The 23,750-nt window shown below is 39.5% G+C and overlaps 1 protein-coding gene and 1 long non-coding RNA gene across 5 annotated transcripts in view; one reads left to right on the forward strand and one right to left on the reverse strand.

Annotated features, from left to right (window-relative positions):
* cadm1a (cell adhesion molecule 1a) overlaps positions 1 to 23,750 on the reverse strand; it is a 291,106-nt gene that overhangs the window by 232,549 nt on the left and 34,807 nt on the right. The window lies entirely within an intron of this gene.
* On the forward strand, positions 913 to 22,156 carry LOC133467686 (uncharacterized). Its single transcript, XR_009785278.1, has 4 exons — positions 913 to 1,018; positions 14,054 to 14,152; positions 14,228 to 14,280; positions 21,848 to 22,156. It is a non-coding gene; the product is annotated as an uncharacterized LOC133467686 (long non-coding RNA).

Raw genomic sequence — 23,750 nt, forward strand, 5'->3', positions numbered from 1 at the left:
TTTCAAACTCATTTTACCCAAAAAGATAAATGGCTTAGAGTTGATTTTATTTAAAAAAATGCTTAGGAAATGTGAATGGGGCAAAGACTGTCCGAATCTTCCATTAACAACCCAGGCTAAACTTAACAGCTCCTCCTTGACATACAAAGTCATAACGCATCACCTCAACATACTATACTTCCTTGACACCAACTTCTACTTTCCTACTAGCCAGGGCCTCGGCATAATCTTGTGGCATCTTCGAGCATTACAGAAAGAGCACAAAAACACGTGACTAGGTCAGAGAAGGGGGGGGGGGGGGGGGGGGGAGACGGACATACACCAGAACACAATTCATTCCGAGGATATGTTTGCAAAACTTTCAGGAACTGAAGTACTTTTAGAATTAATTTGTTCCAGCCCAAGAACGAAGTCACATTTCACTTTCTTGGGACGCATACTCAGAGCTAATTTAGAGCTAAAAAAAAACAACTGAGCGTTCCATGTCGAATCTGTGACTGTCCGAGGCAATATTTCTTTGAAAATGTAGTTAGGAAACGTAATTGTCTGTGAACAGAGTCGTTCGTGAACCAAGGTTTTCGCTATACTGTATGTGAATAGCGAACCCCAAATAGGTTAAAGGCTCACTCCATCAAGTTTAAAAAAAATAAGAATAATTGCATTTGGTAGATTGCGGCAAACCGCAAAGGTGGCTAACGGGCCCCTTAAAATAGCTGTTTTTAATTTAAAAAAAATCGAGCAACAACTGAGAGCGCTGGTATCTAGGCTTGCAAAACTGTCATAAAGCCATGATGCAGCAGCAGCGACGGTGGTAGAAGCCACACGTCAACAGCCAAAAAGCTATACATAATGCATTGCATCAGGGAGCGCCGCGCATGCGCCCCCCACCCCCCAACACACATTCTCCCGCAGATTTTGATGCATCAGCAATGCCGACTGGCGCGCACACTCGCCGCAGCTCGAGTCCATCACTTCAGCTATTCATGGAGGCCATTAATGATTTATTGAATAACAAATGGTGAGTAATGGGACCCTAATCTGTCATACCACCGCTGTAATGCTTTGTGGCCTTAAAAGATGCTTTGCCCATTTAAAGTTCCAAGATTACCAAATTGAATTTCACCATTTCTAATGCATTAGATCAATTTAATTTTCAGAGGGGTGCTTTCGGGGAGGGTGGACATAGCTGTGCATAGCAATTAACTTACTGTATTTTCTCAAACAGTGGCAATCCCTCTCATAGACTCCGTGCCCCCAATAATTATGGGGTATGTCATTCACTTAATATATCTTAGAGTAGAGACTTGCCGCATATTGTCAAGCAGTAAGTCCCAACCAGTGTGAATGTGACATGAGAAATTATCTAATTTCTTAATCTTAATTTCTTGGTGTAAGAAATAACAACCACTACAGTAGCGGGTTCATGAAATAATGTGGTAATAATTAAATAAGGCAGAATCCCGATAAAATGTACAAAGTTGATCAATCCATTTCTTTCTAACAGTATTAAACTGCTGTAGTAGCTGTTGTTAATTGTTTTAATTTGGTTAAACAAGGTACCGTTAGCAGTTTACTATTGTAGTACTCTGGAGTTGAAAATCAACTGCCCGAAATTCAGCCAAAACAAGCTGTGGAAAAACGGCAAAAGCTATCTTGTAGAACAGTTGAGTACCATCCAACATAACAAATTGGACTGTCCCAAATGGACAGAATAAACTGATCAAACAAAATAGATGATTATTTTTTTGGCAGCTCAAATTTGATGACTTCAGCTCCACTCTTGGGCCATAAGTTTAAGACTTGTGCAGATGGCTATGAGAGCCATTATGGTAGAATCCCCAGGTGGTTAAACACAGTAAATGTGATTAATTCGTAAACTCTGGCAGGGATGAAAATGTGCTGTGGTACGAATTCTGGAAACCAAACACTACTTCCTCGGCCCACAGCCGGAATGTTCCAAAGGGGCTGGGCACCACCATGCTAAATGTCACGAGTTGTTACCAAGAAGTCCCCTTTTAAGCATTACAGATATGATAAATGATTGAAATGTGTTGGAAAAGTCCAACCTTGCAGTAAAACTATCCTCACTGCTAATTAAGATAGCACACATTAGCACGACAAATGTTGGCTTTCGCATTTAACTCTCTCTTGCAACTTTGGAAATGGTTATCCAATTTTAATTAAATCTATAGCACCTCTATTCACTTCCAGTTTGGACCAATAAACAAGCTGTTTCCAGATCGTTTTGATTGGTTGTCCCAAAAATTGCACCAATATTTCAACTGTTACTGTTAGGATACCAAGCAAGTGTGCTTGTTGCCAACCAAGTCAACAAGCCTGTACTACTCAATTCTATTGAGAAATTTGACATTCAAAACTAACAACTAACTCCCAAAAATGTTTTCGCCACCAACTCCAGACCTGTAGCACACAAATGACTAACCATAACAGCAGCACGTAAATCAAGTGGTGCCTTAAGATACGAGTTAAGAGTTTTTTGAGACACAACGTGTCGTTCGTTTTTGCTTTGACTTGCGAGCAGTCAACTCACTTAACTCACTTGACAAGAAGCAGCAGTTTGGCAAATACAGAATAAATCATCAACAAGAGGCTTTGGGCTGTTTGATGCTTCAGCCAGTTGATGTTTACTGTCAAATTAAACAATCTAAGATAATCATGTGTATTTAAAACAACCACATTACTTTGCCCGAGTGGGGTCTACTTAGCTTATTGCTAACAAACAATGCAAAACGCCATTGACAAGCTAACGGTTGGCATTGAATGTTGCGGTTTTAGAAGCAACAAATGTTTGAACACAAACAGTGGAGCAACACATGTAGACAAATAATAATACCCATAGCCATATATTTTTTACCCTCTACGAAAAGTGACGAATTTTATAGCATCTTACTGAGTCACAGTACGGTGGTAGTAGTAGTAGTAGTAGTAGAAGTATTAATCTTCTTCGTTTGTGTCTGCATGACTGTGTTATACTGCCTCCCAGTGAGCAAGGAGGGCACAATAAAAGGGAGCAGCACAATAAATTGGATTGCAGCATTAAATCATGATGCAAAAACTGTTTAATTATTTTCATTATATTTAATTATGTTAATACTTTATGTTTTTAGAAAGTACAATATTATACAATGCTATTTTTCCTACAAAAAATTTTTTGTTTGTTTTATGCGGGGAGGCTGAAATTTATTGGTGGCATTTCCATTCCTGTCAGCGGGGAAAGATGATGAGACAGTGTTTTCAGTTACAAGCGTGGTCACGGAACGAATTCAATTCGTATCTCGATGCACCACTGCAGTATTTCATATGAATGAAAGTGTGGAGTTCTACTACATGCTATGAAAGCACTAATAGTCTTAGGTGACGTGGAGACTGCATCTTTAACGATGAATACCATTTCAGTGTACTCAGCATAATTTCTCCGCTAGCATGACAGAATAAGGGGTTAACAATCAAGAATAGCTCCGCCAGAGTCCACGTTTGCGATTTCTTGCAGGCAACGAGTGGCACAGTGCTATTTGCAGAATGCTGTACGGGTGCCCAGAAACATCAAAAATTCATCAGCTCATTTTCTGTCCGCCGAGAACTCTTTCATTCCACCCAACACCTCAAAGACAGTGTGGTCGACAGCAACAGATCAGTACATTTATTGATATTTTTTGCAATACTGGTTTGAAATGTGGTCTTGAGCAAATTGTATCGCCGAAGTTCCAATCTGGCCCAAAATAGCCACAAAATGCACTCTCGAGTTAGCACTCTGCGAGCTAGGCTAGTCCTTTGGGAGTGTTGGGGGTCAGCGGCAGAACGCTAGCTTTTGAAGAATTCCAGCAAATGGCGCGCTTGAAGTCTGTTCACCAGATGAGCACACCTCTTCACGTTACTTCCAAGATTTCCACACGCCTGGTCTGAGGTCTTGTAGGCGTAAAAGGGTAGGAAGCCAGAATAAAATCAGTCTAACAAAACGGAAAAGGAGGCGACCGTTTTTATTGGTCTTTGCGCAGACGTATCTTGCATAACAATTTATGTTTGTGGAATAATGTAAATGCATACATTACATATGGGATTTTTTTTCCTCCACAAAATTGAAAGTCAACCAACCATTTTCCACCGTGATGGTTTGACTGCATACAGTTACGTCTAAAATATGGCTGAAAAAGACAAACGAAAAGAACGTTTCTTTCATGGTTTCCGTTTCAAAGTGCAATTATCGTCACTACCGTGTTTAATGTCTGACTTAGCACTAGCATAACAATTATAAAAATCTTCCTCTTCATGTTGTCACATCTCTGTCGGGCCAACTATATATTACTCGTGCACTCACTGTAGTAATCTCGCCACTCTGCACTATTTGCATATCTGCTGTTGACCAATACTGGCCACTCATGTGCCAGAGTAGCATCTGCACCATTTGCACAATCGACATTGTCCCAGGTTATCCCACTCATAGTCACTTTAAATTGTATCAATTTCTTGAAGTCTCTGCGCCCTTTGCACCAGACTATTGTTATATTAGTCATTTCAAACTGCTCTAATTGCTAGAGGACGCTGCAACTTTTTGCACAATTTTCAAAATAAATAAATAAATTGTACTGACATTACCGGTAACCTTTTTTTGCTCTGTGACTGCGTTTTTTATGTCTTTACGTCTCAAAAGTATTCTCTGTCAATTGACTGTTGTCATACTAGAGCGGCTCCACCTACCGGAGACAAATTCCTTGTGTGTTTTTGACATACTTGACAAATAAATTCTGATTCTGATTACAGTGTTTAGCGTCTGACCTAGCAATAGCAGAGCTGCCAAACTACAGAACAATTTGTCTGAATTTCCATATTTTTTAAAATTATGTCAAGAACATTACCGCGGGACAGGTATTGTAGAATTGTTGTTGCTGTAGTTGTTGGCAAAATAACAATATTGTGATATTGACAGGAGTTTATGTCATATTCATGATCTGAATTACCTGCCCACCAGAACCAGATTGTGGTGGAGCTTAGAGGTTCAGCTCTTTATTCTGACACAGTTGTAATTTGGCAACTTGCTAAAAAAGCTACTTTTAAACCACTAGGAGAAGAAAACATTCCCTGGTAGCATCGCTCAATGACTACAGGCAAACATTCTGCTCCAGCCTCGACACATCGGGGCTATAAACCAACATGTTTCACCTCTAAAACGATGTGTTCCAGAATATCCGTCTGTTAGCGGTGACAGTATTTCTGCAATGGACCCACGAACCAGTTGCCACAAATTCAAATAACTACACACTACACATTCTGGGAGATACCGGCACTGTCTGCCTTGGCTACTCAGCAACAGTCCTGCCAGACTGTCAACTCTACTCAGAAACACTATGGGCTCCCTGACACCGTTTATCCATCTGCTTTATCACCGGCTATTAAAAACCTGCAGTATGCATTAGGATCCTTTGGGGGATGTCCATCCATCCATTTTCAACACCGCTTATCCTGGTTAGGGTCACGGGGCGCTGGAGCCTATCCCAGCTGACTTCAGGCGAAAAGGCAGACTTACACCCTGAACTCGTCGGCAGTCAGTCACAGGGCACACGGACAACCATTCGCACCGTCACTGAGTGGGAACTGACCCTACGCTGCCCGCACCAAAGTCAGGCGAGTGTACCACTACACCATCAGTGACTTCCTTTGGGGGATGTGATTAGGACAATACATAGCTAAAACCGGGAGTTCAGGTTCCTCCTTTATTAATCTAACCTGAGACTGACATGATTTCTGCTGATGTATTTGTGTCATACGTTACTAATTCACGCAAAAAAAAAAAAGCATCACCAGGATGAGGTTAGAAAGGGAGCTCTACAAATTATTACCACAAACACATTGAAGTTGGTATAATTTTGAGTTGGACCATAATGTTTAGGGAAAAGAAAATTCCTTAAATGGTGTACAAACTGTGGAAATGTTTTTTGTTACAGTAATGTTTTAACATTTACATTCAGGGTTGATTTTATTTCACACTCGTGTGACAGTTAATAGTTCCTTTGTCATCCAAGTTAACTCCTGCTTGCTCTTTTAAATTTGTTTTAGTTTTATATTCATGGTATAGAACTGTTTTTCATACAAATATATACCATAATTGTGACTTTACTACTGTGTTCACATAGGTTAGTGATCGACTACGTCACATTCCGACTGACAGTACGTACAAATTTGGGTTACATCGCCGCTGAAGGAACGGAATTCAGTTATACAGTAAAACATTGGCTGTGCAGTTAAATGTTTTATGACTGCGACTCTGGAACAAATTATAACAAACAAATATAATTCATCTCAACAGGAATTTTTGTTTTGCAAGTCGACCAAATCAAATCAACTGGATTGTAGTGCACTTTGGAGGTACCACTGCATTTCAGTTAGCGCATTAAAAAAATGAAAAAATAACATGGAATATGCATACGGATCTTTTGGGAATATGAAGCAAAAACTCAAGAGTTACATTTTTGGCTTCAGTAAAAAAATAAAAAAATGTAAAAGTGCAAAATGGAGAGGAGATTTAAGGACAACAGAGAGAGCTCGCTATCTTTCATTCTATGCTGGCGTCAGATTGCACCTTCAGACATGCTCACTTTTCCCAAGCCTTTGTATGAAAATGCATTTGCTGCAGCACTAGCAACTCTTTCCTTCCGCTCTCTCTGCCTGATTCCCCCATCCTCACCCTTTTTGCCCCTGCAGCCTTCCAGACAGATAAATGGGACAGAGTCAGACTGAATGAGGTTTTCTCGAATGATCCTACTTCCACACCAGCAAAACCAATTACCATGACTAAGATAAACCCCTCCAGCACACCACCCCACCAAACCCACACATACACAGGCGCACACACCTCCTTTCTATCTGCCATTGTTATGGCACGGTGTGCATCTCCGCATGGCGCCTACAGGTCGTGAATAAAGTCAAAAGTCGGGGCCCCGTAGTCACTTTTCTGCTTTACATGATGAGGACAGAGCGCTTGGCGTAAAAAGCGGAACGTCCTCGGGGGGAGGGGGGAAGGAAAAAAAAAAAAAAAAAAAAAACTTTCCTCCCGTTGCCCCTTAAATTAGCATTTCTTCGGCGAATCCTATAACGGAGAAACGTCACAAGCGTGCCTGTGGGCTATAAATCGAGCAGGACGTGATGAGTAGGTCTTGTTTTGGTGCCAAACTCAGGGATAGCAACCAAAGCAGTCTCTGATCTATACCTCAAGCCGCACTTCCACTAACGGCCCGATTAATGCCACGGCAAGGAAAAAAAAGGACATTTTCCACCCCGGTTGTGACCTGCCGCTACGTCTAGTTCTATAGACAAACGCAACTGTTGTATCGACATTAAAAAAAATTCATGGGGTCACCTGACTTACAAGCCACAATGTTTAGTGCCATCTGTAGGCATATTCGAACAAACAAGGTTATAAACAAAATAAAAACAGCTGCTATTCACAGGGGATAGGGACAGGGCCGGAACAAGACTAGCAAAAATCCGCGGATAATTGACACCCATTACAATTGCAGTGAAAAAACATTTATTTTTACACCCCAAAAATTGTCGAATTGTGGAATCATCGTTATTTATAGCCTATTAGGCCAAAGATATACTGGAGATCAAACTGGGATGAATGTGGCCCCTGAAGTCAAATTAGTTTGACACCCCTGCTATAGATGTGCATTTTACCTGTGGAAAAAAAAATACAAAAGAAAAAATGTAAAATTTGGTGATGCAGAAAGCAAAGGAAGCATTTCTTTGCCAGTGAAAGGCAGAAAACCTGTAGGCACCATTCAATATAATAAACAGATGATGAATGAAGTTTCAAACAGCAAGAAAACAATATCTGGCGTGGCTATAGGACGTGTGGCTTAAAACTAACAGCCTGACCATGACCGGCCCTCCGGTTTGAAAGGGCCGGCTGGTATTAACACGATTTAACTCACCCGCGAAAAGAAAGACCTTTTTCCGCAGCCTTCCAGCCCAGGTCACTTCCATTTAAAAACAGCCGGATGAGCGCGACATAGCCAGTTTACTGTAGCGCGGCGAGCCGACGATGCCCCTTGGCAGGGTTACAGCATCCTGCAACACAACCCCTTTTCTCAAGGTTAAACTCACCTACAGACTCTACGAGGAGCTAGTGGGTATTTGGCTACAGAGTGTTTGCAAAACATCATCCCTTATAAATAAACTCATCCGCCCTTGTTATAAATGTGCTTGTGAAATTGGGAATGAAGAACGATTATGAGGCAAGTAAGATGAAGGGTTAAAGCTATGCCCTAAGGAAGGAAAATAAGTAGTTTGTATGCAAGAGATGCATTCAAATATCACAGGCTTTGAAAGAAAACTTCAACCCACACATGCCTGCCTGATATGTAAGAAGCGTTACAAGGTTCTGAACATTTCTTTAGGCCAGGCCAATATTTATTGCGAGCAAAAAAACAGGGAGTTTCAAATGGATGGCACAAAGGTACTGACTGATTTGAAGACATACTACTAATGTAATGCGAATGACTAAATATTTCAAGTTGAATGCAGTTGATAAAGCATATAGGCTGCGTTATTTGTGCCTTTTAAGGTTAAGATTTGTCAAAAACTCCCAGTCCAGAACGTACCTTAAGGTTGGCTTTACACTACATGGTTCAAGTGACGCAACTGCAATGTTTTGTTTAGATATAGCACAATTCGGATGTGCATCATGGTAGCTTATGAAGACAAAAACGCATTTTTTTTTTAATCGATTACGCTAACGATTTTTTATCCCATCGATTAATCAAATAAAAATTTATTTTGCATTATTAAACACAATAACGTGCATGTGAGGTGCGGGTATGTTTTTTTTTTTTTTTGCATACTTAGTGGTTGCCATCCCCATGTTCTAATGTAGTATCTGTGACTTTGAGTGTGGAAAGAGGGGGACAGGCCCAGTGAGTGACACGGGTGTCGGCAAATGAGCGTGTATCTGTGGGTTAAGTGACTCGGCCAGCTCGTGTATGAATGTCTGTTTTCTTACTGTTTGTTCAATAAAACAATTGAAAGTGCACCGGCGGCTGTGCCTATTTGTGCCCACTTGCAGGGGAATTCCAATAAGTTCTAACTAACGATGGGAGGCCTATATTAAAATCAACTTTCATCCATATGTCAACTTGTGCTGGCAATCGTAGGCATGCTGCTGTGGTCCATCGTTGCACTTTAGCTTCCTTGTTAAGTATGAAATGATCCCAAACGTGGAACATTCGCTGTCTTTTACAGACAGCTTCCTTCTGGCTCTCCACCATCACGCCAACTACACAGAGTGGTGCATGCGACTGCACTAACATGAGTTTGTGCGGAAAAACAATCACTGCAAAGCTTTGAGGCATTTTTTTTTTTTTTCCAAAGCTTTTTTTTGTAGTAGAGTTATTCGAATAATGGTTGCAGCCTTAGAATTGGGTGTCCTCGGATCAGAAGTTCACACTGGATATCTGCCAATGCAAGGGCACTGTAAATGGACAGATTAGCTTCCAGTGATGAATATCACGTCTCGGAAATTAACTGATTACTTTACTTTAGCGAGATGATTACAACTACATGGGACATTGTTACCAGAAACAAACATAAGGCTGTTCAGGTCAAATCATCGGTGGGACGTTAGTAGTCAGCAAATGGATTAATCGATCATGAAGGTTTCTCTCCTACTCGCTCATTCTTATTCTAAACAGCAAACCATGAAAACGGCAAAGTCATCCAGACATGAAGGCATCAGCAAGATGAGAATAGTTTGTTTCATTATTTTGTATTTACACTTACTTTTCTTGACAGTTCAAATGACAGGTCTGCTGTGAAATGTCATCCAGACACCGTGACAATGCTTATTTTTTGGGGCGCCGGTGATCCACCAGAGGCTTTGCTCATTTTTCCGAGGGTAACAAAAGTTCAGCACCTGAGCAGGTCCTCCAGGTAGAGGAGGGGAGGAAAGTGCGTAGCCGCTTATGTGCTAATCCGGAAACCTGGAGCAAGGGAGTAAAATCTTTTACAGTTGTGAAACTTTTAATGGAGGCTGTCAGGCATCAAAAATATCTGTTTTACACAGATGCAACTGACCTTAAGAATCCATTTTAATAATGTTCCCCCCCCCAAACTAAAAAGGCATAACATTGTGAGAATAAAGTTGTGTTTTGTAAATCCACTTGTTAAAATACGACTTTCTTTCGTTTTAATTCTGGGGGGGGGGACGCAAACAACAGACTGTGCAGATACTGGCAGAGATATTGGTCAAAATCAATGTACGCCATCATCCGTACAATTGACAACACTGGCATTTAAAAATGGACATTCGTTAAAACAAGTCAAGCTCAAAAAGTTGAGTCGTTTGTAAGTAAGAGCTTCAAGTCTCTTTGAAAACAGACTCTTTCAAACATTCCTCCTGCTCTCGCGGTCAAGCTTTTCACATAAAATGTGAAATAATTACACGTCGGGTCAAAATATTTGCTTCAAAAAAAGAAAGCGAAAGTACACTGCGGTCCATCAGGTGCTGAAGGAATCTTTAATCCTGAGATCTAGTGAGTGAATGGGGTTGCCTCCCTGTAACAAAATATCTGCATTCATTCATGGCCTGTCTGAGCCGGGGACACGCACGCACGCACGCACGCACGCACACACACACACACACATCCATGTCCATGACGCCCCCTTCATCAGCAATCGAGTGGCAATAAAACGAGTAAAGGTGAGGTCACCTTCTCATGAATTATGTAGAAGTAACAGACGTCATCCTTAAATTAAATTTCTTCTTTAAACACCTGTGGGTTTCCAACAAGTGGTATAGTTTGGTACCCAACAGCCAATTTGTAAAATCATGAGACATTGGGCTGAGACGATTACTCGAATGACTCAATTACAGAAAAGGATGAACCAATAATAGTAATACTATAATAAAAACTTTCATACATTAGATACATTAGATAACGGTTAACAGCCAGCCGCAAACCTGAGCTAACACCAGTCAACTCCACTCTCACACGCTGACGCCACATCACTCACAAGGCCAGGCCCCGCCTTTTAAAACCACACACACTCAAAGTCACAGGTAATGCAGTGTAGAATGTGTGAAAGGCGAACCCAAATGGATACAAATAATAAAAATTCATCTCACATGCATCTCACATTTGTTATTGTATTATGTGTTAGTTTTGCAGTTCAATAATGCAAAATCAATTTTTATCCATTTATTCAATCAGCAGAATACTCCATAGTGAAAATATTCTGATAGTTGCAGCTCTTGTCAGATGTCCCTGCCTATTTTTGTGACCTTTGTTGCCATTCACCTCTATTTATATACATAGCATAGATAGCATAGTCTTAGTTATGCAAGTGTATATGTCAATCTGAAGTGCTAGAAAGAAGACGTGCTCAGTTACCACCATACATACTGTTTTTCTATTTTTTATACAATCATTTTGTAATTATGACTTAAGGTGTGGTCCGACTTGCCTACGAATTTGGGTTACACTGCCACCATAGGTACAGAGCTTTATCTTTGTCTTTTGGCTTTAACATAGTGTTTCAGACAGTGTAGTGCAGCTGTTGCTTGAGACTGAACAATCTTCCCCAAGCCAAGCTTCCAAGTCGTGGGTGAAGAAGCTGGGTGCAGGGGGAGTTATCATGTACATAGTTCATAAAGGATTCACTTGGTGGTGTAATTTCACAATTGATGGGAGGCCAGACACTTCAGAGATTTGTAAACAGCCCATTAAAATGTCAATTTTCCAAAATATGTTCCATTTCAAGGCTTCCATTTTGAGTGCGGAGTAAAACATAAAAGGCACAAATGATGGCCATTTCATGTGCAAATCAGACGAATGCCTCCAATCTGTCGCAAAAGCTCAGCCACAGTCGAAAATTCTCCAGCGCTTTGCCCCCGCGCCCCCACCACCCCGTCTGCCACCCATCCCACCCCAATTTCTCACGAGTAATGTATCCCATCAATCCCTGTCAGGCGCAAATGCACCATAATACATTTTGTATTGGACGTGGTCACTCGATTAGCCCCTTCAGCTTTACATAACCCGGCCGTGAAGCGGCGTGTCGGGGCAGACGCGCATGAGCGACCTGCTTCGGTGTCACTCACTTCTAGACCGAACGGCGGGTGTTTGGAATAAACATCGGTGGGACTTCAACTAGCACACGTCACCCTCGTTTTGTCACGACGATGCGCTCGGGTCCGCTGTTAGGCGTGGCACGAGCTACTGTTTGCCTTGACTGCCTTCGTTTTCCACTAAAGCATTGCTTTAAATATCAAATGTACTGTCCATTAAAGGTCAATACACAGAAGACCACAGAAAGATGCTGTAGGAACATTAAAAATTATTATTATTTTTTATTTATTTTCAAATAAATACTACACGCGTTCCATTTAGGCAGATTTAAAATTGGTTTTAAAAGACTAATTTCCTCTTTAAATTTAGGCACTCATGTTGTGATTGACACATTAGCAAAAAAACACGTGAATAAATCACAAATTTAATCAAACAAATTCCAAAAGATCATTTCTCTGATTCCTCAACCAAAGTTCTGATGCTAATTTAATTCATCTGTGATTACAATCTTTACATTGCAAGTTCAAAAATAAATTCTGCCTCCAAGTGGGAAAATAGAGAGTCGATGCAGCTATTCATACATATATATCCAGCCAAAGCTGCAGAATAAATAAACTAAACATGTTACAAAAGTGACACCTTTCTTGTTTCTGGATGGCTTTTTTGCAATTTTAAAAAAAATACATCACCCCATTATCTCTCTGCTCTTTCTGCAATTTTGCAGTCTCCATTACCTTTTTCTCAACCGGCTCATTGTTTGCCAAAGTGCTGACGCCGGAATTCGAGCACTTTATCTACTGTTGCCGCGCTGCCTCGCTGATAACACATACGGTCCATTATGCATATTGGCTTTTCTTAAATATAGGACTGCGCCTGCCACTCACACGTTCAGACTTTGATACAAAGACACACCGATTTTGCTCGTCAGACAACCCCTCGACTCTCTCAGGTCATCGATCAGTAGAAGATCAAAAACTCCTGATCCATAATCACCTTGAAGGCAAGGTCCAAATGATTTTCTTCATCACTACTGGTTCAATCAAATCTCTTTCCACACTGAAATAAACTATTCTCGGGAAAAAAAAGCATTGACAAGATTCCGGGTGCCTTCCACTGTTAACCCTTGTTTGTTTTTCCCCAAACAGAAGCCTTAAGAAAGTCACTTCCGGAAAAGACAAGAAAAAAACAACAACAATCAGACATATTGGAGTAACTCCTGAATACTGCGATATAAAGTTAACAAAACAAATTATTAAAAACCAAAGAAAAGCCAACGCTAACTCGTAAAAATGTCCCGATATTACGACACAGATACCATACGGGCATGTCACCTGTACTTGAAAGTACAGGATGATTAAAAAAAGAATGCGCCAAAATCAGCACGCAATATTTCAAAAATGAAAAACAATAGAAAACTCCAGCTTGGACACATATGTTGTACATACCTTAAAGTTTTTATTTCATGTTTTACAAGTGCTCAATGTGGCGATCACCGGCAGCACGGACAACATCAAGCCAATGAGAATTCTTCCCAAACGAGCCTCAAAGTGTCGCAGTCCACCGTGTTGATTGCAGCTGTTATTCGATCTTTCATGTCATCGATATTTGCTGGAAGTGGTCGAACATAAATTTTGTCTTTAACATACCCCCACAAGAATAAGTTTAAAATCACGCTGCACCGTGACAATGGCATTTGTTATTGCAAACTCAAGCACACAAAACACTTTCTGCTGAGGAGTTGCCATTTTGAGTATTAAAAAAAAAAAAAATGTTTAAAACTTTTTTTTTTTTTTTTTTAATAAACAATTGGATGGCATCAGAGGACGTCACCACAGCTGTGACGTTCACACCCACTCAAACTTGGATAACTCTCGTATCAGACCACCACTGATTCAGTCTATTACAATGATTTTAAACTTAATAAATGCGTAATGATTTTGATGTATTCTTTTTTAATCACCTTGTAATTACAGATGAGGACCGCCCCGTGTTTCTCGAGCCTCATCTTCCGCTCGGCTCGGCTGAGTGAGCCGCGCTCCCATCGCGAAGCCAGGCATGTCGAGTAAAGAGACGTAAGCAAAGTTTTGATAATGTATCACTTCAGTTGTGATATTTTTATATTATAACTGAAATACCTTGTGTTACAGGCTACATTGAAGTGAAATGTGTGGCAAGATAGACACAATTTCAAGACGTAATGGTACGGTCAAGTACTCAAATGTATGTACTTGCACTCGCTCTGAAAAAAGAAGAGGTATCGATGCATCCCTGTCACGAACACAAAATCTGAACGCGACCAAATAAAACTGTTCTACGCAGAAATCTCTGGAAGTAAAATTCAAAGCTTTTCTGAACTACTTAGGAAAAACAACTTCAACATGACAGTTTTCCAAAGATTTTTCATCCTGATGGGCAGCTCAATGCAGGTTTGTGTCATCAAAACGTCTTTATTTTTGTAAAAACAGCTTTAAAAACACAGGTGTCCATTATAATAAAATTACAAAAATGCCAAATTTTCAGTCAGTGAAAACACAGCCTGAAATAATAATAATAAATTTTATTTATTTCTTTTTTTAAATCATCTTCATGTAACCAGTCCAGTCCACCTGGGCAATCCTCAATGTTCTCAATGTTCCTCTTCATTCCACAATATTCCACTATTAGATAGCAGTTATGGTGTAGTAGTATTAAGCTATAATCGCAGTGAAGTGCTCAAAGCAGCTTGACTTGCAATGTGGTGGCGGCAAAAGATGTAAAGTGAAAAAAGAAAGAAAAAACAAGGCCAGTCTTGCTTGCTTATTTGGCATTGCCGCCTCGAGATGTTCATCTTCATAATATGCTGACTTGAAACAAACATGGGAAGGAGGCATTTAAATGCGAAAAAGGATTACACATTATTTTCAGAAGGTTACCATGCTCGCAGAGGGAATTGCGCATGTAAAGTATACGATGGTGTCAAGAAGATAGTGTGGAAAGCGAACAAGTGTTTTCATGAACGCTTAAACTGCAGCACGTAAAAGTCTTTGGAGTCGGTCTGGTGAATTGATTCGAAAAAGTGTGACTGCCAAATCGCCAAAGAGAAACACCCTAATTTCACCTAAGGACTCACATGCCCCCTCGCTCTTTCCTTGGTCATATCAATAGGGTCATTTGAAATGCTCTGGCCACTAGATTGGCTGGCCACTGAACCGGTCGCCAGCCAATCGCAGGGCACACAAACAACCATTCACACTCACATTCACACCCACGGGCAATTCGGTTTTCAATCAACCTACCGTGCATGTTTTTGGGATGTGGGAGGAAACCGGCGTTGCCAGATAAAACCCACGCAGGCACGGGGAGAACATGCAAACGCCACACAGGCAGGGCCGGGATTTGAACCCAGGTCCTCAGAACTGTGAGGCAGATGTGCTAACCAGTCGGTCACTGTGCCGCATATAGTGAAATAAGAAAATTTATTTGGAATGAAAGAATAAGGACAAAATCAACAGTTACAAATTTGACTGCTCAAGCTCCAAATAGAAACATAATTTCACCTTAGACCTCAGATACTACAAGTTTTCCATACAGGATATTAGAAGAAAACCAGCTACGAATTGTCGATTATCGCGTTGTTGTCGGAAATATGACAAACACTGTGAATTACCGTGCGACTCTGACCCCAGCTGTAAAAGCTGAAATCCCAGCAGTCAGATCATGGTCAACATGACAGAAAACAACAAAACCTCGCGCAATTATAAAGATGGCAACTAATCAGTGGGCGACGTAACTTGACTTCGTTCTTATGCTGATTAATTAATAAATTGCAGCTCTCTGCCTTTGAACTCTGTGGCATTAGAGGGCCAATTAGGACGATATGGCAGGAAACCTTCACCTCCCTTTGCGCTCTTCAACGAGCAAATGTCACAGCTGTGAGAAAGGTTACTACTGTCCACCCCGAAAGCAGATACATTTGTACCTTGACTGACAAGTTGAATCTGTTTGGTGACCAAACTCAATTTACTTGTATATTAAATACATTTTCGGCATTGAAATGAATTGAAATGCCATGAATCCGTTCCAACGGAGGCATATCTGAAACTTGCTTGGAAGTAAAATGTTGGCTTGCAACACAAAGGAAAAACAATCGGCAAATAAAAATTGACCAAGCAATGTCTTATAACACAAAAAAACGAATAGAAAGTTGGGGCACTTGTTCATCAGGGTACCACTGTATTCCTGAAATAGCTTGCAAATCATTGACCTATTGGTTTGGCGCAAGTACCGTTTTCGCTTTGGTCACCCTCTCCGGACTCAAGAACTCAGTTCAAGATAATAAATTCAGGGTAGCGGGCTGGAGGCTGTCAGGGTAATTAAGTCGGTTAAAGTAAGGCCAAGCCATGATCCCCATGCTAAACAGGCCCAGCAAATGACCTGAAATTACCCTCACACTGGCGGCTTTGTCCGCTAAGCACTGGGGCTAGCCGTAGCTCAGGAAGTAGTCCTCGCGCAGAACATTCAGCCCGTGGGGGTTACGCTAATGACAACACGCCGCAGCGCCTTGAACTCAGCGAAGAGTGAAGCACTGATTCAAGTAGCTTGATTAGCCACCAGTCACGGAGTGAATATGTAGCGCATAGAGCGGTGGAGGGAACCGCGGCAATTCTTTTTCTGAAAAAGCTAGCAAACGTTCCACACTATATAAAAACACACAAAATACTAAATAAATACTGGCCGGAAAAAAAAAAATATATATATATATAATGTATATATATATATAGACTTAACTGAAAAGAGAAACGAGTGGAGTCCTCCGTCAAGGCGGAACAATCCACACTTGGACGAGCAACAAATTTTACACATTGGTACATATATACTAACTTTGCATTTGCGAAAAGCCATTGCAAAATGTTATTAGTTTTAATTTTATCATTAATATTCCTACATTAGTTTGGTAAAAGCGGCAGAAAAATCTTGGCCAAAGCTTACATAAGCTTGAATTTTAAATCTTTACAACCAACTTCACATTTTCAGTAGCCTAAACATTTGTGAATGTTTCTACTAGAGGTGCAACGATAAATTGATTAAATGGACAATTAATCAATTATCTAATTAATCAACAATGAATCGTTTATCAAATTAATCAACAGCTAATCGGTTATCAATTTAATTTATATAGCTTTTTGATAATTGATTAATCATTTAGAGACCTTGTTTAACTTGAAATTGTCCAAATCCTCCTGTGTGTCAAGATATGACATTTGTAAATGTGATGTAATGTAAATCTAATCTTTTTACTTTGTAAAACAAAAATTTTTGCCAATTTTATGACATGTTAACCGATAACTGAAGTATAATCAATTTGAGCATTTTATGCACTGTCAATTTGAAATATTGTCCTGTTCTTGAAGCGATGGAACTTTAAAAACATTTCTTAATCAGATTCATTGATTTATCAAAAAAATAATTACTTGCAGCCCTAATTTCTACATCATTTTCTTAATTTTTAATTAATTAGATTTTCTTAAATTTAGTAAACACGATTATTATATTAGAACATTACAAAAAAAGCAACCAACGTGTTTTCATTAGCCTGAATTTTATGATTTTTACATTTGGTTGAAAATTAAGAGCAAAAATAAATAAATAAAATAATTGAATTGTGTGATTAGGTTTCTTAAAAAAAAATTGGCCAGATTTATTTAGAATTCCTCCATTAATTTGAAAAAAAAACCGAAAAAAAACCAAAACACTACAATTACATTAGCCTTAATTTCCCTGCCACAATGTTTTCATCAGCCTGAATTTTGACATCCATTGTTCTGTTGAAAATACGGAGGGAAAAGGCCCTAATAGTAGTGAGTAATTCGAAAGAGGCAAAGGGGTACGTTTTAATGAATGGCGTAACGGTGAGAGTAAACTACTCCGACGTCAGGCGGCAGATGTTCACTGCAGTACTGTACACGCTTGTCACTATTTGTTGAGCTTCATTTGCAGTCTTTTGTGCAACGCGAGGGAAGGTTTTCATTATCCATTCAAGAGGAGTAAGACGCATGGGCAAAGCTGAGTACCGTACGCCCCCCCCCCCCCACCCCCAGTGTCATGTCATGAAACAATTTTTACGGTAATTTTATGGTGCACTGCTTGAAAATAATTGCTGTCATGAAAAACAATGAAAAGAGCCACAATAATTTATGAAATGGAGCTTTGCAATGCACTGCTACGTCCTATACCAATAAACAAACACCCGATAAATGAAATTCGCCACACTTTTATGGGTGGCCACAAATATGCATAGGATTTTAATTCAGAGTTGTGAAAAGCACCATGACTCGCATGGCTATGATGTTTGACTGACAGTATGGTACCAAACAAAATTTTGAATTGAACACTAGATGACACAGTACATTTGGTCCGGCGCTGACGTTATGGCGCCGAGATCATCCATCCATCAGTTTACTGCTCGAAAGTGTACATTTTATTTGAACATTTCGGTGTTTTAAATATACAATGTTAAATTCTATTTTGCTGTATGCGATGATGCTCGTGTTCTAAAGTAGCAGTTCTATGAAAGTTTACAATGACCGTGACATCTATGCTAATCTCTGTTAGCCTGTCTATGGTGTTTTGCATTGTGTTAGCATCAAGATAGCCGACTTTTGTTAATATATGGCTTGGTTGAACCTTTTGGTGTTGAAATATACAATATTTAACACTTGTTTTATGGGGTCAGTTTTACAGTAGACTGACAAATTAACACTGAAAGAAGCCTCTTATTTGGAGAACTGTGTGAGTGAGAACTCAGGAATAAGTGTGCCTCAATATGTTTAAATGGGTTTAAATCGTGGGAGGGGTAAAACTATTTTAAAAAATATTTGTAATGTTCTCTCTATATCGTGTAGGTGTGGAGTCACATGATAAATGGGGTTTCACTGTACATTATTAAAAGTATGCCAAGTAAAGGAATGCAGTCAAACTGTAGTACATTACTTTAGGTTCCCAGCGGAGGTGCTGTTGAGTCAGTTCAAACTAGTATGTTTGAAGAAAAATAAAATGAGGCCGGCTAGGGAAAGTTGAGTTACTGCTGATACACCACTGCCCCACCCCCTCGTTGACGATTAAAACAATACTTGCACTGTGTCGGAGTCAACATTGTGGTTGCATCACAAAATTGGGCCAAAGTACTCCAAAACAACTCATTATGTAATGAATACAATGTTTTTATTATTTTAAGTGTTAAATTGCTTCGCTAGAATCTTGGCAAAGTGTAGCATATTAAGTATTAAACTATGTATAAAAAAAATAAAAAAAGAAAGCAACTTTTTTGTGATTTGTATTCCATCTATAGGCAATAAACAGTGGGAAGCAAATCCCCAAGGCATGGACATTATGGTCCTAGCATAACTTCCACTGCCTGGGAACTTCCGACTAGGTCTCAAACAGGGTCATGTTTAGAGCTCAAAATAGCAATGCCGTGCCTGTTCCCTTGCATTTATTTGAGAGCGAGAGAGCAACTCTCAGCATGCTGCTGATGGCTACAAATGAAATATTAATTCAGTGAATACTAACGTCTGCTGTTTTTCTGCGATGCCAATTTAAATTTTCTTGAGGTGATTTCTTTTGCCAGAAAAGCTGGAAAAGATTATTTTGAGGGCGCTAACAGGTTTGCCGCAAAAACTAGCAGCTCATTATTAAACATGGTGACAAAATGGTGCGACACAGCTGTCAAAACTATGAAAAAAAAAAGTATTAGAAAGTTGTGTTACACTCAGTAAAACTGTAACTACAGATAGGCATACTGACTAATTGATCATTCAGAATTTTGTAGACTGTGCGGTACTGATTGTCTCTTGAAGAGGCAAAACTCAGTGCACAACTTGGCACGACTGACATGAAGTCAGCTATGGTTACCTCACACACCACTGCGATATTGGAATCGAAACAGGAATTGAAAACATGAAGAGCCCATCCGTAAAAAAAAGCTATTAATTAGCGTTTAATTTTCCGATTGATTTTTTATTTATTTTTATTTAAAATAATATTTTCTTTTTTATTAGGGCTGCAACTAACCAATATTTTAATATCCAATTAATCTCTCAAGTTTTATTTTGTATCTTTTTTTTTTTTTTTTTTTTTTTAGAATAATCAATGAATAAAAAAGGAAAAAATATATAATTTCCATACCTTTATTAAAAAACAGGACAGTATTTGAAATTGACATGGCAGAAAATGCACAAACATAAATTGATTATGATTGCGTTACTGATTTGGTCCAAGTCAGACAATTGGCAAAAATGTTGATTAAAATCTTGTGTCTATTTTGATTCAACACAAAGATAATTAGTCAGCTTTTATGGGGGACTACAGAAATGTGAGGATATTTAATGTTAAGAGGCTGAAATTCCAAGAATTTGGACAATTTTAAATTAAACAAGCTCTCGAAAGATGAATCGATCATCAAAATAGTTGTTGATTAATTTGATAATCGATTAGTTGTCAATTGATCGATTAATTGTTACACCAAACCCAGCAATAGTAGACACAATTTGACGGGGAAAATAAACAATTGGTGTCACAACAGGAGTTCAGAAAATCGGAGGTTTCCATCCCATTCAAAATAGCTTTAAAAAAAGCTAAAGTGGCGGAAATGTAGCAGGGATATTAGCCACATTTCGACATTTTAAAATGACAAAAAAGAAAAAGAAAAAAAAAACCATTTCTCATGGAGTTTCCGTCTCAAGTACTACGGCTACAAACAACAATATTTCACATTTCCCTAATACGCAGTCTCTTTACATGACAGAATGAGCTGCCACTTAATACACACCTAGATGAATATTCATCATTCATCATTATGACTTTTAACACCGTCACCTGAATTAGAAACTGACTGGTCCAAACCCAAGTTTTTTTGCAAACGTGTCATCAGCAATTTCATTGTTGTTAGCACAGCCGAAGTCGTGAAAGGTTTAGGCATTAATGGCAGTCATTTACTTGGCAGTTATCAATATGTTGCAAGTGGTCACGGTGGCCTTGAAATTCCAATTGCCAAATGTAATTTATTCCCCCCCCCCCCCCCCCATTCTCTCGCCTTCTTGGGGGTGACTTCACATAAAGCTACAGTACTTGCACATAGAGAAATACATACTTACAAGGGTAATTTTCCCCCTGGTCATGGTCCACTAATATCCTCAAACGCATAAAAACGTCTGAATTATTAATGAACCAAGCCATTTAAAAAAGATATAATTGCAAAGTAAACGCTAATCATCCTCCACAAATCAGCTGTTCCTCATGAAAAGGAAAAAAAAAAACCACCAGTGATAAAATGTCATAGAACAGCCTACGCTTACGTGGGCACACAGGAGCTCAATGTCGGTTATCAGCGCTGACCTTTTTCCTGTAATGGCAGCAGAGCAAACAATTCCATTACGGCTGCGATATCAAGCCGGATATTTATTGCCACTCGCATTTGTGAACGACAGCGGCATTTCTGTGAATGGAAAGGTCAGCGATGATACTCTGAACTTTTTTTTTTTTTTTTTCGTTTGAAAGTATCTCAGCCAAGTTAACAAAATTAGGAGGCAATCAGTATGTTATTTCACAACGGTGAGAGTCCTGAGGTAAGGTTGGTTGTGGGAGGAACATGATCAAGAGGTTTTAATGGACAGACTTGTTTCTACAGTCTTGCATTTAAACCACACCTCGTATGAGACTAGTCTCTCGCCCTAACGTGTAGATTTTGGCCTATTTTACTGCCGCTTCTCCTCTTTCCTTCCCCATTCAAGGTGGCGAAGTGATGCTGTTGCTGTGGAGGATTATGCATCGACCGACCGGGACAAGACCTGAAGAGGAATTTCAAAATCCTATGAATAGAAAAAATTCAAAAAGTGTGTTAAGGAACATGTTAACTGAAACTTTTGGTGGATTTAGCAATTCTTAGGAATTCAGGGTTTGTTGACTTTCCACTGTAATTATTTACAGATTAATCTCAATTTAAATGCCTGCAGAGGTAAATTAATAAAAATATACAAAATGTATCCCAAAAACAACTTTAGGGATGTGTTTTTACTGAAAATATTGGTTGACTACTGAAATTTGGGTAATCAGTGGTTATCAATTTTCCACTGTGTTTACGCATTACAGGTTAATATAGTTATTATTATTGAAAGCATAAAAAAAATCATATAAATCGGAAAAATTTGTTACAAAAGTGATTTCAGGGGCTTATTTTAACCGATAATAATTTTGGTTGATTTCTGAATCTTGGGAAATCAGGTTATCAGACATTATTGAATGCAGTCAAATTTAAAAAAAAAAAAAAAAAAAAAAAACAGGTAAAAAAAAAAATAAACAAACGTAAACAAAATAAAGATTTCAATTAAGATAGAAGTTGTTTATATTGGCAAACAAAGATGATCAAACCGAAGAGAGTCAAGCAAAGCCGCGCTCTGCATCATAGCATCTGCTCGGAAGCGCCTGAGGGAAGTCATTTGAAAGTTGCTAACAACAGGGCTCGCTGGTGTCCTGGGAGAGCTAGTGCCGGTGCAACAATTCTCCCACTGCGACAAGCCCGGAGCCGGCGGGGAGACGACGCGCCACACTGGTCGCTCCCTCGCAATCCATAAACAAGGGTGGATGCCGCAATTCAAACACGAGGGATTGTGACTCATGACTGGAGAAAAGAAATGCGAATCGCAAAAATTGACGAGGTCTTTTCACTGAAATGCTGTGAATGAGTCAGGAGGATTACAGCACATTCTTGCTAATGAGTCAAACTATCTCATGCACAACTAGAGCAGTATGTATAAAGGATGGAAATTTCTGCTTAGGTGAAAATCGCTTCCTGTTTTTAGAACAAATTTGATTTTATTAAGAGATGAACATGTATATGTAATGTTACAGTGCGGTTTCTGGTGGATGTTTTTTGCCTGATTTTGACAGTTACTGCCAGCACGCTGCAGCAGCCCAGATGACCGACGTACCTTCATGACGGCCATGTTGGAAAGGTCGACGTTCCCATCAAAGGCAATGCATGGATGTTGCATGTCGTAAATTACTTATTTGATCAACCGATTTAGGTTTACTTTTTTGTCAATGCCAAAGCGTGTGCTGTCAACACACACAAGACATTTCCCCCAAAATATTTTTTACCGGTCAAAGGTTACTTCAATTCCCTTCTCGTAACTGTGCGGTGTTGTACGCAACCCTGTAGAGCACAATGCACCGGCACCCTTGGTCTTTTGACTTTCTTGTCGTTAACACATATGGAATGCGCTGACAACTTTTACCCTCCTAACTTAGCGTCTCCATAAGCATGCAGCTTAAAATGGATGTCATATCCATCTATTCAAATCTGCGGCTCCTTCCATTTCTTCCTTTCCTTTCTGTCTTAATGGAGAGACTTATTTCTACACTCTCGCATTTGGTTAAATCACACCTAGTATGCAACTAGTCTCACCCTGCCTGACCCTAACATCTAGATTTTGGCCTGTTTTACTGCCGCTTCTCCTCCCGACCCCATTCTCTCCTGGACTCTTTCACTGCTACGTGGGGGAGCCCACAGAAACGACGAATTGAGCATCCATTTTATTTGTACTCAATTATAATCCGAAACGAGGAAAAAATATTTTATGTTTTATAAATATTTGTCCCCATATTTAGGTATACACCTTTTTAAAACTATAAGAA

Source organism: Phyllopteryx taeniolatus, chromosome 17, assembly GCF_024500385.1.
Source record: "Phyllopteryx taeniolatus isolate TA_2022b chromosome 17, UOR_Ptae_1.2, whole genome shotgun sequence".
Lineage (NCBI taxonomy): Eukaryota > Metazoa > Chordata > Actinopteri > Syngnathiformes > Syngnathidae > Phyllopteryx > Phyllopteryx taeniolatus.